Below are 14,322 nucleotides of genomic sequence, written 5' to 3' on the forward strand. Positions count from 1 at the left end.
CCATGCCGTGACGGTGACCCACACACAAAGTAGAGGAAGATTGGCAACAGATGTTAGCTCACGGTGAATCTTTCTCAGCAAAAAAACAAAACAAAAAAAAACCAAATTAGATGCAAAATCATAATAAACATTTATGGCATCGGGTTTAATATACATTAAAAGACAAATCTCATTCAAGTAGGTATCATCTCTTCATTGAGTGTCAGTTCTAGAAAAAACAAATCTAAGTTCAAAACACTAATTCCTCAGCTACAATTATGCTATCAATTTTAATATAAAAAGGAGAAAACTCATAGTAAATAAAATTTGAGGTTTAACATGAAACGTCAAGATCACGATGGATGTTACAAAGAGATGCTGTGAGAGTCAAGCCTGTCTCATGGGGAATTTCTCAACGGCACCACTCTCCTTTTCTTCAGCACCGATGTTGCCTTCCTCACTGTGTTTTCAGGATGCCTTTCTTGGCTCCTTGCTCTCTCTGGCTCCCCGGCAATCTCGTCTGTCCTCGAGGCCACAGTCAGTCTCTCCCATGCTTTTCTTCACTTTCTGTGTCTGTCTCCTGATATCTCTAGAAGATGCCCGTTGCCTGCAGAGGGGCTGTGAGTGGCCCAGACCCATTCCTGGACTCATCTCTGCCCAATATGGACAGTGACCCAGGTGGGCTCAGGGCTGGTGTGCAGATCCCTCGGCCCCGGCACGGTCCAGAGATTCACATGGACCAGCCTGTGCGACTGTTTCAAAGGTATTTGCGACTCCAAAGAACTTAAGAGTTCTCCTTCACTGCTGCAGGCCTGGAGTCCCTGCAGTCTACTGTATCCACAGACTTGCTGGGGCTTCTCCAAGGTCTCCTCCCACTGACTGCATCTGACCTCACCGCCAGGATGGAAAGTTAGTCCAGTAACTGGCCTCTGGAATATGCAGCTACTTAGGATTCAGGGTATGTAGAACTTCAGTTTTCTGATTGGGTTTAGTTTCATGGTCTTACTGTTTCCACTATGAAGCCTGGGCATATTTTTTGAGCTTTCAATTTCAGAACAAAATAAAATGTGAAATTTGAACAAAATGGATGATGAAGACTACCATCCACGGAAAACATTCTCAGCTCACGTGGATATTCCACCCTCCTTCTCTCCCTGGACACAAGTGTCTCAAATCGCACTGTGCATCACAATCATTGGAGGGTTTTTAAAACTCAGAGTGCTGGACCTCAACCCAAGTAGGTCTGGGGAAGAAATGGAGAATTTTCATTTCTAAGAGGTGATGTTGATGTTGCTGGTACAGGGACCACACGTGGAGAACAGGCTTCAGTGACACCATCAACTGATGTGAGACAAGGACAGAAGGCTCAAGGTCATTATCCAGTGTCAAATCCAGACCAACTTCCCTCCGCCATCTTGCTTCAGGACGTTCCTCTCCTCCTCTCTCTGTCATGGTCAAATACACACATGCTGGTGCCCCACAGCCCACTGTTATTGGGACACAGAGTTCCAAGGACTCCACAGCTCCTTTACGGCCTCATCTCTAATGAAATTATTCACTATTCCATCCTTAGTCATTCACTTCCACACCCTGATCCTATCTTCACCCAAAATTCTCCTGCTCCCAAATCAGTAACTCAGAAACACCATATTCCCACCACAAATTTCCACATTTCCACTTTTGGCACAAAGAACTCCCCTGTAAGTAACCATTCTTCGAGAAAGTATATTACTCCAGTAAGCAGATCTTCACAACCCTCTTGCTTCTCTTCTCCTACTCCTCTCTATTAATCCTGCATTCCACAGTCCATCATTTCAATCACCCACTGACCATACTCGCAGATTCCTTATTGCCATTATATCTGCCTTGCAAGCCTCCCACTTCAGATGATTTCAAATACCTGCCATGCCATGTTGACACTTGCACTGAAGAGAGAATGCACCAGGAGCCTGTGGATCCCAACAGAGAATCACAGCAACCAATGGACCTATATGCATTTCTCTAATGCTCCCTAACGCTCTGCTCATTTCTTTCCATTTCTTGAGTTCCATAAATCTCTATTCCGACCTCCTCCATTTTTCACAGATAAATTGTTAACCATCAAACAAGAACTATTTGACTCTCTAGTCATCAGATCTACAAATATTCCTCATAAGGAATTGATTTATCACACCTTTTCTGTTGCTATATCCAAAGAAATTTCTTTCTTGCGGAAACCACTCTGATTTTTATCTCATTCTTCAATTTCAATGACATTATGCCCTCCACATTTGTTGCACTTTCCATCACTTCCCTACTGCAATCATCCCTCACATTTCAAATATGCACAAATCTCTACCATCTACAAACCAATCCCTCATCCAGCATTCCTAACAGTCCTCACCCCCCATGCCCCTCCTCTTGTCCTCCTGCCAGGGATCCGCTGTGAAAAGTTCACATATATCCAAATGCCTCTGTTTGCACAGTGCACACTCAAGCCCATCCCCATTCTGTGGATTTTTCTCTCGCTAACCTCACAAGCCATGTCTCTTACCAATCCACTGGGGACTTTTCATGATTTGTCTGACATGCTCTGCAGTAGCATGTGACCTTGTGGACTTCAACGTCATTTTAAAAGCCTATTTGTCCTTGGGATCCACCACCTTACACTGTCCTGCTCTTGCCTGTCTGAACTTCCTGAGCCACTTTCTGGCTTCTCTTTATGACCACCCCACAATGACTGATCCTTCCCGGAAGTCAGCCCTGCTCAGACACCTGTTGCCCATCTGCACCCTCCTGGGGCAACACCATACATTTCCCTTGCTTCAAATACCACTAATGAGCCAAATATGTCCCAAGAATCAGCAGAGACCTAACTCTGACCCCCAGACCCATTTATCTACCTGCACACTCATGGCATCAGTGATGACTCAACTCACAATGACCAGGTCCCAAGTTGAGCAAACCACTTCCCCAAAATAATTTGCTTCTCTCTCAGGGTTCCCAAACTCACTTGTTTGTGCTAATAATGCGTCTAGCCCTGGGTGTCACTCTGGACACCCTGGCACCCCACACTCAGATATCAATAAACCACCCATCCACCCTCCTGAATCTACCTACAGGTTTTCCACTTTTGAATTATTTCTAATCACCTTTCAGATCTCATACAAAATATCATTTCCACACAGTGAACTCTCCTACTCTAGTAAGCCAATTTATAAAACTCCATTTTTCCTCTTTGTTGATTTTTTTTTCTATTTTAGTTATATGTGCATTATTATCTATTTCTTTCAAGATTTAGTTCTTTCTCACTAAACTGGATACTCCATGAAGACAAGACCAATATGGATTTTCCAAATTTTCCCGCAACAGTGTTCACATATGGCTTTGCACACATAAAGGGCTCACATATATTATGTGTACAATATATATTTTATATTTATATACATATAAAATTGAAACATTAAAAATTCACTTCCTGAAATATTTTAAATCCATCCACTTAACTACTCTTATGCAAAGACACCACCTTTAGAGTGGTACACTGCAGTAAATTAGCAAGAATAGTTTAAGATTCCAAATCCTTTCTCCTCGTAATAAAATCATGAGATTCTAGTCACAGTGATCTGTTTAAAATGCAAAAGTGATCAGTTCATCTTAACTTTTAAATCCCCCATTTCTGTCTTCAGCACATATTTCTCCTGTTGTCTTATCATAATTATTAATACTACCCTTTTCATTCCCTGATATGTTTCAGTTTGGAGGGAAAACTATTTGGTCATTCTATTTTTAGAGCACTTACTACATGCAAAGCTCTGGTATAAAACCTGTGATCTACAAAATAACTAAACAGACAGACTGCCCCTGTTTGATTTAGTCTTAGTGGGAGGAAAGAGATAATAAATGGCAAAGGATGTATAACATGCCATGTAGAAATCACTGCTGTGATGAACAATAAGGCAGAGAGTGAAAGTTTGAGCTTGAGCACATTTTCAAATTACTTGTGTTTGTGTGTGTGTGTGTGAGCGCTCATGTGTGTTGCCTGGATGGGAAGAGTTGCTTCCTCCTGCGGGGTTGGAGGAGCCTCCTATGCCTTGGGAAATGTCCTCCATGTGCACTTAATATGCACTTTGTTATCCATGTGTATTAGTCAGGATTCTCTAGAGAAATAGAACCATAGAATATATATAAATATATAGAAGTGGAGATTTATTGTAGTAATTGGCTCACAAGGTTATGGAGTTGAGAAGTCCCACAATCTGCCATCTGCAAGCTGGAGAACAGGAAAAACCAGTGATATAATTCAGTCAAAGTCTGAAGGCCTGACAGCGAAGACCTTTGATGTCCAAGTACAGGAAAAAATGGATATCCCAGGTCAGGAAGAGACAGTGGACTCAGCCTTTCTTTGCTTTTTGTTCTATTGAGCCCTCAACAGATTAGATGATGCCCACCCACACTAGTGAGGGTGGGTTTGTTTATGTAGACCATGGAATCAAATGCTAATCTCTTCCAGAAACATCCTCACAGACACACCCAGAAATAATGTTTCACAGTCCAGCTGGGCACCCCTGCAGCCAGTCAAGCTGACACCTAAAATTAACCATCACATCATGGCTTTATCCAACCAAGACCAACAGAGATATCACAATGTGACCTATGTCATTTCAATTTTCCAGAACACATGTTAAAGAAAGTAAATACAAACAGATGAAACTGGATTTTATAAAATTTTTATTTAACCCAAGAAATCTAAATATTATCATTTCAAAAGGTAGTCCACATCAGTACAAAGAACAAGATACTCAGGTTTTATGCTCCCTCTGTCTTACTGTTGAATTTCAATGAATACTGGCTCCTCATATAACTTAATATGATCCAATTTATAATTTTCTCCTACCTATTTTAGCTTTATTGTATCAAAAGGAAATCATTTTCTCCTTATTGTCAAACTGCTCCGCTATCTCTTTTTTAAAAAATTAAAGCTGTATATTGTGTTTATGTTAGAAATGAAATTAAAAAATTAAGTAATTAAGAAGGATTTGATTCCAGCAAAAGGCTGGTTTATTAAAACAGCAGACTGTTCAAGAGCAAATCTTCCAAGAAAACCACAGGGTCAATGACATTGGAAAATTCAGGGTAGAATTAGAATACACATGGGATGTGATTAAAAGGGGAGTAGTGAGAATGTGGAGAGGAATTGATATCAGAAGTGAAAATACACAAGCATGTTCCAAGTTGATGAAAGACATCAATCTACAGATTCAATTAATTCAACATTCCCTAAGCAGAGTGACTACACAGGAAATATTAATGAACTGAACTATGGTCTAAAAACCAAAGTTAACGTAAAGGATTTTAGGGACTATAGATGCCAAATAAGCAAGAAAAAGGCCAACTGGTGATTTCTAACCATAAATAAAATAAGATAGACATCAACAGAGCAGTATTTTTTAAATGCTAAACGAAATCTCATGTCAAACCAAAATTCTACACCCAGCAGCAACAGTGCCCCAAATAAAGATGTCCTAGAAAAACTTAAAGTGAAACTTTTGATTGTCAGCAGCCTTGAATTAGACAAAATACTGGAGTGAGTTATCACACCCAAAGGAATATAATCTCAGGTAGAAAACCAGGAACGGAGGAAGGACTGAAGAGGAAAGGAAAGGATAATTTATAGATAAATATAAATGAATTTTATTTTGTGAAGTAATTCTAGAAATCTCTCGTGGAGATTAAAATATATGTAGAATAAAATGCATGAGAACAGTAATACAAATGTCAGGAAGGTTAAAAATAGAATTGAAAGTGTTTAAGTTAGTAGCATTTGAGGGAGGTGGTAAAAGTAATTATTCTCATTAGACTGTATTAAGGATTCAGGATTTAGCCATTAGTGCAATTAAACAAAGATTTCTATATGATTTCAACTAATAAGTTTATAGACAAAATAACGGAATAATAAAAGAGTTAAGTCAACATCAGTGAAGTAAAGAGAGTAAAGGAACGTTAATTATTCAGGTCAAAGGGAAGGGAAAGAGTAAGATGGTTGAAATAATTACAAGTTTACTGGTAATTACCTGAGATGTAAATGCACAAAGTACTAATTTATTTTTAATGGCTGTGTGATCTATTCTAGAGACTTATTAATAAATATTTTGGACATTCTTTTATTGATAAATGTTTACACATTCTCTATTTTTTCCTATTAAAACATATGTTGTATGGACATTTTTGTACATATAAACTTTCATTCCTATTTTTACAGAAAATATCAATAGTGGAAGACAAAGGAAATATTAAAATGTTGATAGAAACTGCAAATACCACCTCCCCACACAACTGTATTAAATTTTTTCATCTACCAACAGTATCTGACAGTGTCAATAACCCCACATTTCTCTGTTTATGTATAAAGCTTTAGGAATCGCTCAAATCCCATTGATAAGAGACAGGAAGTCTCCTCTGGATTATCCACTGATTGGATTATCCACTCCCTCCCTCCATAAAAGGGGAATCAGAGGCAGAAGTCACTCATTTTCCAGCAATCCACGGGCTGTCTGCACATCAGGAGTGGGGTCAGCAGGACAACTCTGCAGCCATGGAGGAACCTGCATCGGCCTATTTTCCAAGCCAGCCTGTTCTGGTGAGTGTGGAATCCATACGGACAGCAAGAGTGTCCATTTGTACACTTGGTCCTTCTGTGAAACCTCTTTAAGTGAGCAGGCAGTAGCTGTTAAAACAAGAAGATACCTTATTGAAAGTTGTTTCCCAGGTGTCAATGTTTGTTAAGTAATGTTCAAGGTATTGCACTTATTTGTATAGAGAGCTTTCTTGGGATAATAGGCCAGACCTTTGTTTTGTTTTGTTTTTACCCAACAACATCACTGGGAAGTGGAAGTAGTATTCGGCTCTGCACTGTTTACATTGTTCCCTTCTCTGGAAAAATTTTTACCCACAATGTGATTGGTCTTTTTTAAAAAATATTCAGTTCTGTGCTCAAATATCACCTCATCAGTTAGTCCTTCCCTAAACTCTTCATCATCAATAATTGTAGGTGGGCCGGGCCCGTGGTGTAGGGGTTAAGTTCGAGCACTCTGCTGCTGGTGGTCTGGGTTTGGATCCCGGGCGCGCACCAAGGCCCCACTTGCCAGGCCATGCTGTGGCGGCGTCCCATATAAAGTTGAGGAAGATGGGCACAGATGATGGCACAGGGCTAGTCCTCCTCAGCAAAAAAAAAAAAAAAGAGAGAGAGAGAGAAGGATTGGCATAGATCTTAGCTCAGGGCTGATCTTCCTCACAAAAAAATAAATAAAATAATTGTAGATAATTTCCTTCCCCTTTATCCCTCCTTACCGTTCTTCCTCCATCTCTCCCTGTCTCTCTATCTCTGCGTAGCCCTTCCTGTTTATCACAGGATCTAATTATACCTAACACTGTATTAGACATTCATTAGTCTCTTTATTAACTCATTCCTCTCACCAAGATTAAAATAAACAGAGGCAGTCATGTTTTTAAGTTAAATTCTGGATCATGGGTTTTAGTACATAACTTGGCTTATAATAGGTGCTCTATAAATGGGAGGATCAAATAATTTTTCCTCCAAACTGGGACATGTTGGATAGTGAAAGGGATGGTATTAATAATTATGGCAGGACAATAGGAATGAAGTGAGATTTATGACTTCACTTTTAAAAAGTATCTGAAGACAGAAATGAGTGATTGTAAAGGAAAGGTGTACTGATTAGGTTTACATTTCAAATAGATTATTGTGACTAGAGTTTTATAATGGATTACAGAGAGAAAGGATTTGCAATCGTAGTGATAATTTATTGCAGTATATCACAAAAGAGATTATATGCTTGTATAATTGTAGTTGAGGGAATTTATTTGAAAACTTTAGAAAGTATCTTTTGGAGTTTGAATAATTTCTTTCGATAAATATATTGAGCACCTTTCAAGGGCAAAGCAATGAGTGAATACGGCAGTGTAACACATTACAGTCCACATTAGTCTTCAGTTCATGGAGTATCCAATTTAGTGAGAAAAACACTATGAGAGAAATAGATGATAATACACATACAATTAAAAATTTTAAAAATTAACACAGAGAAAATGTGACATTAATTTTGATGGCTGGATCAGGAAAGGTCACTCTGTGGAAATGTATTTTGTAGGAATCTGAAAGGTGCTCAGGAATTATTCAAAAGCGGAGAATATTTAGCTGGATTTAGGAGGGTGGATGGATGGTTCATTGATGTACGAGTGTTGGGTGGCAGGGTGTCCAGAATGACACTCAGGTGTAGACAGGATATTAACACCAACAAGTGAGATTAGGGGACCCTGAGATATGGGTGATTATTTGGAGAACTGGTTGGATCAACTTGGTACCTGCTCATTGCAAGCTGGTCATCGAGTTATCACTGATGTGGTGAGTGGGCAGATGGGTATTTGGGTCTCAGGGTTCAAGCCAGATCTGTCTGATTCTATGGGCATTTCGAGTTCATTAATGGTATGTGAAGCCAGGGAAATTGATGGGCTGGCCTAGAAGAGGGTGTGGATGTGTAACAAATGTGAGAGCAGGATTGACTTCTAAGAAGCATCAATTGTGTTAAGTCCGATGGTGGAGACCAGATTAACAGGGAGGAGTAGGAGGAGAGAGGAAGAGTCAGGGGAGGAAAAATGGTTATTTACAGTGGATAGAACTATGTGATGGGAATATGGGGTGTGTGAGTTATTTACGTATGTACAGGAGAATATTTGAGTGAAGATGGGACATGGGTGTGCAAGTGAAGTGAGCATGAAATTGTTGAGAGAAACACGATTTCATTAGAGATGAGGAACTAAATTACTATGCTCTGGGCACACAATCATCTAAAAATAGTCCTTTCTGTCCGTGACTCATCAGTTTGGCGTCCCAGAATCTACATCTCAGTGTGTGGTGCCTGTGCCGGCAGCATCAGCATCATGCGGGAACACTTAGAAGTGCAAATTCTTGGCCCTCCGCAGGCCTACTTGGGTTGAGGTCCAGCAATCTGTGTTTTAACAACCCTCCAGATGATTGTGATGCACAGGGCAGTTTGAGAGATATTTCTCCAGGATACAGGAGGGTGGAAGACCCAAATGAGGTGAGAAAATTCATGACTGGCAGTCTGCATCCCACATTTTATTCAAATTTCACATTTCATTTTGTTTTCAAAGGGAAAGCTCAAAAGAAATATGATTCCCCAGACAGCAGAGAAGAAAAGACAGGTTCATTTAGCCAAGACCAAGCGGAGACATCGGGAAAGGTCTGCACTTCCTATAAGACTCACCAGCTGCATTTTCAAGAGGCCAGTTACAAGGATGACTTCCCACCCTGGCAATGAGGTCAGGTACAGTCAACGGGAGCAGACCTTGCAGAAGCCCCAGCAAATCTGTGCATACAGGAGACTGCAGGGACTCCAGGCCTGCAGCAGTGAAGGAGAACTTTTAAGTACTTTTGATATCACAAATACCTTAAATATAATTGCACCAGGTGGTCCAGGTGAATCCCTGGGCTGTGTTGGTGCTGGGTCTCTAGACCCCAGCCTCAAGCCAACGGCCACACAGTCTTCAGACTGGGCAGAGACGATACCAGGAGTGGGTCTCGGTCTCTCCCACCCACTCTACAGACAGCCCGTAACTTATGGAGACATCCGCAGACAGAGTCAGAAAGTGAAAAAAGCAAGGGAGAGACTGGCTGAGGCCCTGAGGGCAGACAGGTTTGCCAGGGAGGCAGAGAGAGCAAGGAGCCAAGAATGATGTTCTGAGACCTGATGGAAAATAGGAGAAGGTCATGTGGAAGAAGCCAAGAAGTGTGGCCCTGGGGAAGTGGTTCCCCATGAACAGCCCCCAGTTTCACTCGCCTCATTTAATGTCAACCCCACTTCTTGCTCTGGACTGTGATGCTTTGTCATTTTATAATTGTACTTCATTAAACTCTTTTGAGAGACATAAATGTGAAGAGTAGACTGTTGTGTGGGTGAGAGATCGTGTTTCATGTGACAGGAAAGAAGATCTTTACTTGTCCTGGTTTACTGCAATTTCTGCTTACCATGATTTTTATTCACTTCTATATTAAAGGTAATTTGGCCTAAGGGATCATTTAGTGTTTTTAGTTATATTTGTTTAGAATACTTGTACTCAGGAAAAGAGGATACCTACTGTAAAGAGCTTATTTTTTAACATTAAATTAATTTGATTCCATAAAAGTCTTACATTACTAAGCTTGATTTTATATCTCATTCTAACATAAGTTCTATCCTTTTATTTCCAAATACTAACTCAAATATAAGACATTTTTATATAATTTAAGTAGTCCTTAGACTACCTGTTACAGCCTTATCTGTTACCTAAAATTACCTCGGTGATTTTTTAAAATAGAGTTCACCTTAGATTCCTAACAAGGACAATGCTGTGTGGGAGCATTCAGCGCTGAGAGAATCTTGGCAGCAGGCTTGCTGCCTTCGCCTTGACACTAGGTCCTGAGTCAACGAAGCTTGTCCATCTGCCCACAGAGTCGGGCACATCGTAATTATTCAACAAATATGTGATGAACAATATTTGGTGGAAAAAAGGGTCAAGTTACAGTAGTCAGATGGTAGGACTCTTACTGGGTCAGGAGGGGAAAGGACTGATGTGGTTTTGGAAGGATCTGGAATTTTCTGGACTTTCTTGAAGACCTTTGATAGAGCAGTCTTAGCAGTCATGGGGAAGGAAGCCTATTTCAGAGGGTCAAAGAGTGACTGAGAAACAGAAGGGCAGAGAGGGAGTGGAGGTGGACAGCTGTGCCTTGTGCCTCCTGACAATGGCCTCTGGATTTAACACAGTGATGTCTCCCTCCCAGAGCCCACAGCTTGGTGTGGGGCTGACTCCTCTCTAGGACTAGGGTGTTCTAATTCCTCAGTGTGAGCTACTCTGCATATTCAAAACCCCCGATGTCCTAGGACAGGGAGTGTCAAATGGCCCTCTCTGACCCTACAGGATCCAGGCACAGGACCCTTTATGGAACAGGAAGAGGATCCGGGTATACACGGGGTTCTTACTTGCCAGACCTGGAGTTATGGGGAGTGGAGCTGAGTGAGGTCACAGCGTAGGAGTCGCTGACAGGGTCTGAGTCCACCTGGGAGGAGAACAGAGTAAGAGTGGGTGAGGGGGATGGTCAGGACAAGACCTGCCCCCTCATTTGTATGCTGCATCTCTGTGCTTGGTCACAATCTACTCCTCAAGTCTCATTAACATGAGCTGATTTCTTCCCTCATTGCATCTTTTCTTCCCTCGTACATCCTGTTAAATTGTTTTAGGTTAACGTCAGTTGGGTTTTTGCTCCAATATCTTTAAATTATTCCTGACGAATTCGTAGATGTAGACCATGATTTCAGTGAGTTACATTGAAAAATGAAGGTGTTCACATGTGATAATTGCAGACCTGAGAAATTTAAATGATGGCATCGGGCGTGGTCCATGATCTTCAGGACAGCCATATGAGCCATGTGACAATCAGAATTTTTAAGACAAGGGACCATTAGGTTTTGATGGTTTGAGTGAGAACAAAGGGGAGCCCTACAATTGCTTCACAGTTTATCAGCAGCAGAGAACCCTCCCTCACCTCTTCCAGCTCCTGGGGGTTCCTGCTTCCCTGTCTGGTGGCAGCAGATCTCCAATCTCTGCCTACGTTTTTCACGTAATCTTCTTCCCTCCATGTCTCTGTGTCCTCTCTTCTTATTATTAAAGACACCAGTCGTTGAATTGAGGGCCCCCCCTAAATCCAGGATGAGTTCATCTGCGGATATTTAATCACATCTGCAAAGACCCTGTTTCCAAATAAGGTCACATTCTAAGGTTCTGGGTGAACTTGAATCTTTGGGAGACGTTATTCAACCGACTACATCACCTACCCTCAAGTTGAGGTTGGGAGCTGGCTCAGGCAGATCTGAACATTAACAATATTAAAGGAGTTGTTTTCACCAACAATATTGGAGTTGTTTTCCTCAAAAGTACTTGATTCAATGTAATAAACTTAAAAATCATAATTATTTGAAATCGTGATGGTGATTCTTAAATCATATGCAAGAGAAAGTTTACAAAATGAAAGAAGAATTTTTGAGAACCAACCACCAAACAAAATAAACAAGATTGAGAAAAAGGACAAAGTGACATATCAAAACATTTCCCTAGTTCCGTTAAGAAAATCAGCAAATTAACGTACTCACAGAACCAGTCTCTCCACTGAAGCAACCATTCAGTTGAACAAAACTTGACAGAATCAAGTGTTTCAGAAATCGGAAATATAATAAAAAACTTACAGCATCCAGAGGAGTGATTAATGAAGGAAAATGGGGCTGAATTTGGGTAAGAAAGCACTGTGGTGTTTTTGGTTAATGCCTACCCGCTGACATTCTCTGGTACCGCGGAGGATGTGAAGATGGGAGCCAGAATCCTTGCACGGCTCCCTCATGCCAGGAGACAAATACTAACCTGCTTCTTCAAATAGGGTGATTCTGTGACTGGGTGGTAGTGATCTGTCTTTTGGGTCCCTGAGGGACCAGCACAGAAGTTGACAGGTATTTCTCCCCCTCAGGGTGGAGGGACTTTCCAAGTGTTGTCATTGTCTGATGAAAGACTTAAAGATCTATGCTACTGGTAGATGCCTGGGCCAATGGCTGGGGGAGGAGACAGACATAAAAATCTGGAAAGGAGGCATCTGAGGAGGAAGTTTTTTGGGGAATGAAAGGTTAGAAGGGCCACTGCATCTACCAGGGAAGCTGGAGTGCAATGTGCACGCCCAGGATTGGATGGGTGCTCAGACAAGACCTGAGAAGACCTGGGGTTGCACCTCTGGCAGATTTGTGGGCTCCATGCAGGTAGGGGGTGAAGTCTAAGGTAGAGCTACAGGGGACCAGCTGCAAACACTGGAGAAATTTTAATTTTTTCTTTTTTTAAAATGTGTTCTTTTGGATACTTGCATTTAAAGACATCTCTGTCAGTTCACTTGCTGATTGTTAAGATAACTGAAAAGAGATTTCAGTGACCACACACATCAAAAAACATAGTCTTTGTAAAAATAGTTTGAAGAGTCACTAAACAAAAGGATGACTGCAGCTCATAAAAAGCCACAACAGCAAAACCTGGAGAGCGAGGAGAATCTGATTCTCACAACAACAACATTGTAATACAGAAAAAGCCCAGTTACCACTACAAAATTACAAATTATATGAAGCTACAGGAAAGTATAGCTGGTTCATATGGAATAGAAGGAAACTGACAGAAGTTTTTCCTGAGGAAGCCCAGGCATCAGACTCATGAGACAAGGACTTTAAAACAACTCTCTTATATATGCTCAAAGGGCTAATGGAAAGTAGGGATAAAGGACCAAGGAAAATAAAGAGAATGATGTCTCAATTCAGACAGAATATCAATAAAGAGATAGAAATAGTAAAAAGAACCAAATAGAAATAATTGAGTATTACCTCTGCACTTCTCCCACCTCCAACCTTAAACAACCACGAATTTACTTGCCTGTATTTGACATTCCATGTAAATCGAATCACATAATAAGTGGTCTTCTTTGACTAGATGCTTTCACTTCGCAGGTCTTCAAGGTGCATCCATGGTCTAGCACGTGTCCTTCATATCTTTATGGCTGAAGAACATACAATGTACAGAAACACGGATCACATTGTGTTTATACATTCATCAGATGATGGATATTTGGGTTGCTCTGGTCCAGCTTTTGCTGGTCCCACTCTCACCTTCAGTGGCCCAACATCAATGTCTCCCATCACCCTTCGTATTCACTGCCATCCAGTCAGCTCAGCTCTGCTTAGGCACCAGGTCTTGTCAATGTAAACACTGGTGGAGCCCATAACAAGGGCCCTAAAAGGCAGAGGTTGGGACAGGTAGTGGCCACCTCGCTGAAGACCGCCAAGTCCAACACATGCTTTTTGGCTGCTGCAACTTTAACATAAATAATTAGAGCGGAAATTCCCCAGGTTGCTGACATAAGTGGTCTCCAGTGGTTCCTCTTAAAAAACTTAAAGTAGGGCCTCCTAGTAGAATTTGTCATCCTTCTTGGTTTCTCAGCCACTGAACCCCTATCCTATGTTTGAGGGCTTCCCTCACTTTATGATCCTGGAGGGAGATAACACCAGCTTCCAGATTTAACAGCAGAAAATGCCAGACACGTCCATTTCCCGCCTCCCCACTGTAGCCAGGGCACAGTTCTGTGGATCAGACGCACCCACGCAGACTCTGACCCAGGAGAGGGACCTACGCTCTGATGACGATGGATTTGGACAGCAGCTAATAGAAGCGGCCTCAGCGGGGCTCCAGCCGGTTCCGTCCTCCCAG

The sequence above is a fragment of the Diceros bicornis genome, unplaced genomic scaffold (assembly GCF_020826845.1).
Source record: "Diceros bicornis minor isolate mBicDic1 unplaced genomic scaffold, mDicBic1.mat.cur scaffold_95_ctg1, whole genome shotgun sequence".
Taxonomy (NCBI): domain Eukaryota; kingdom Metazoa; phylum Chordata; class Mammalia; order Perissodactyla; family Rhinocerotidae; genus Diceros; species Diceros bicornis.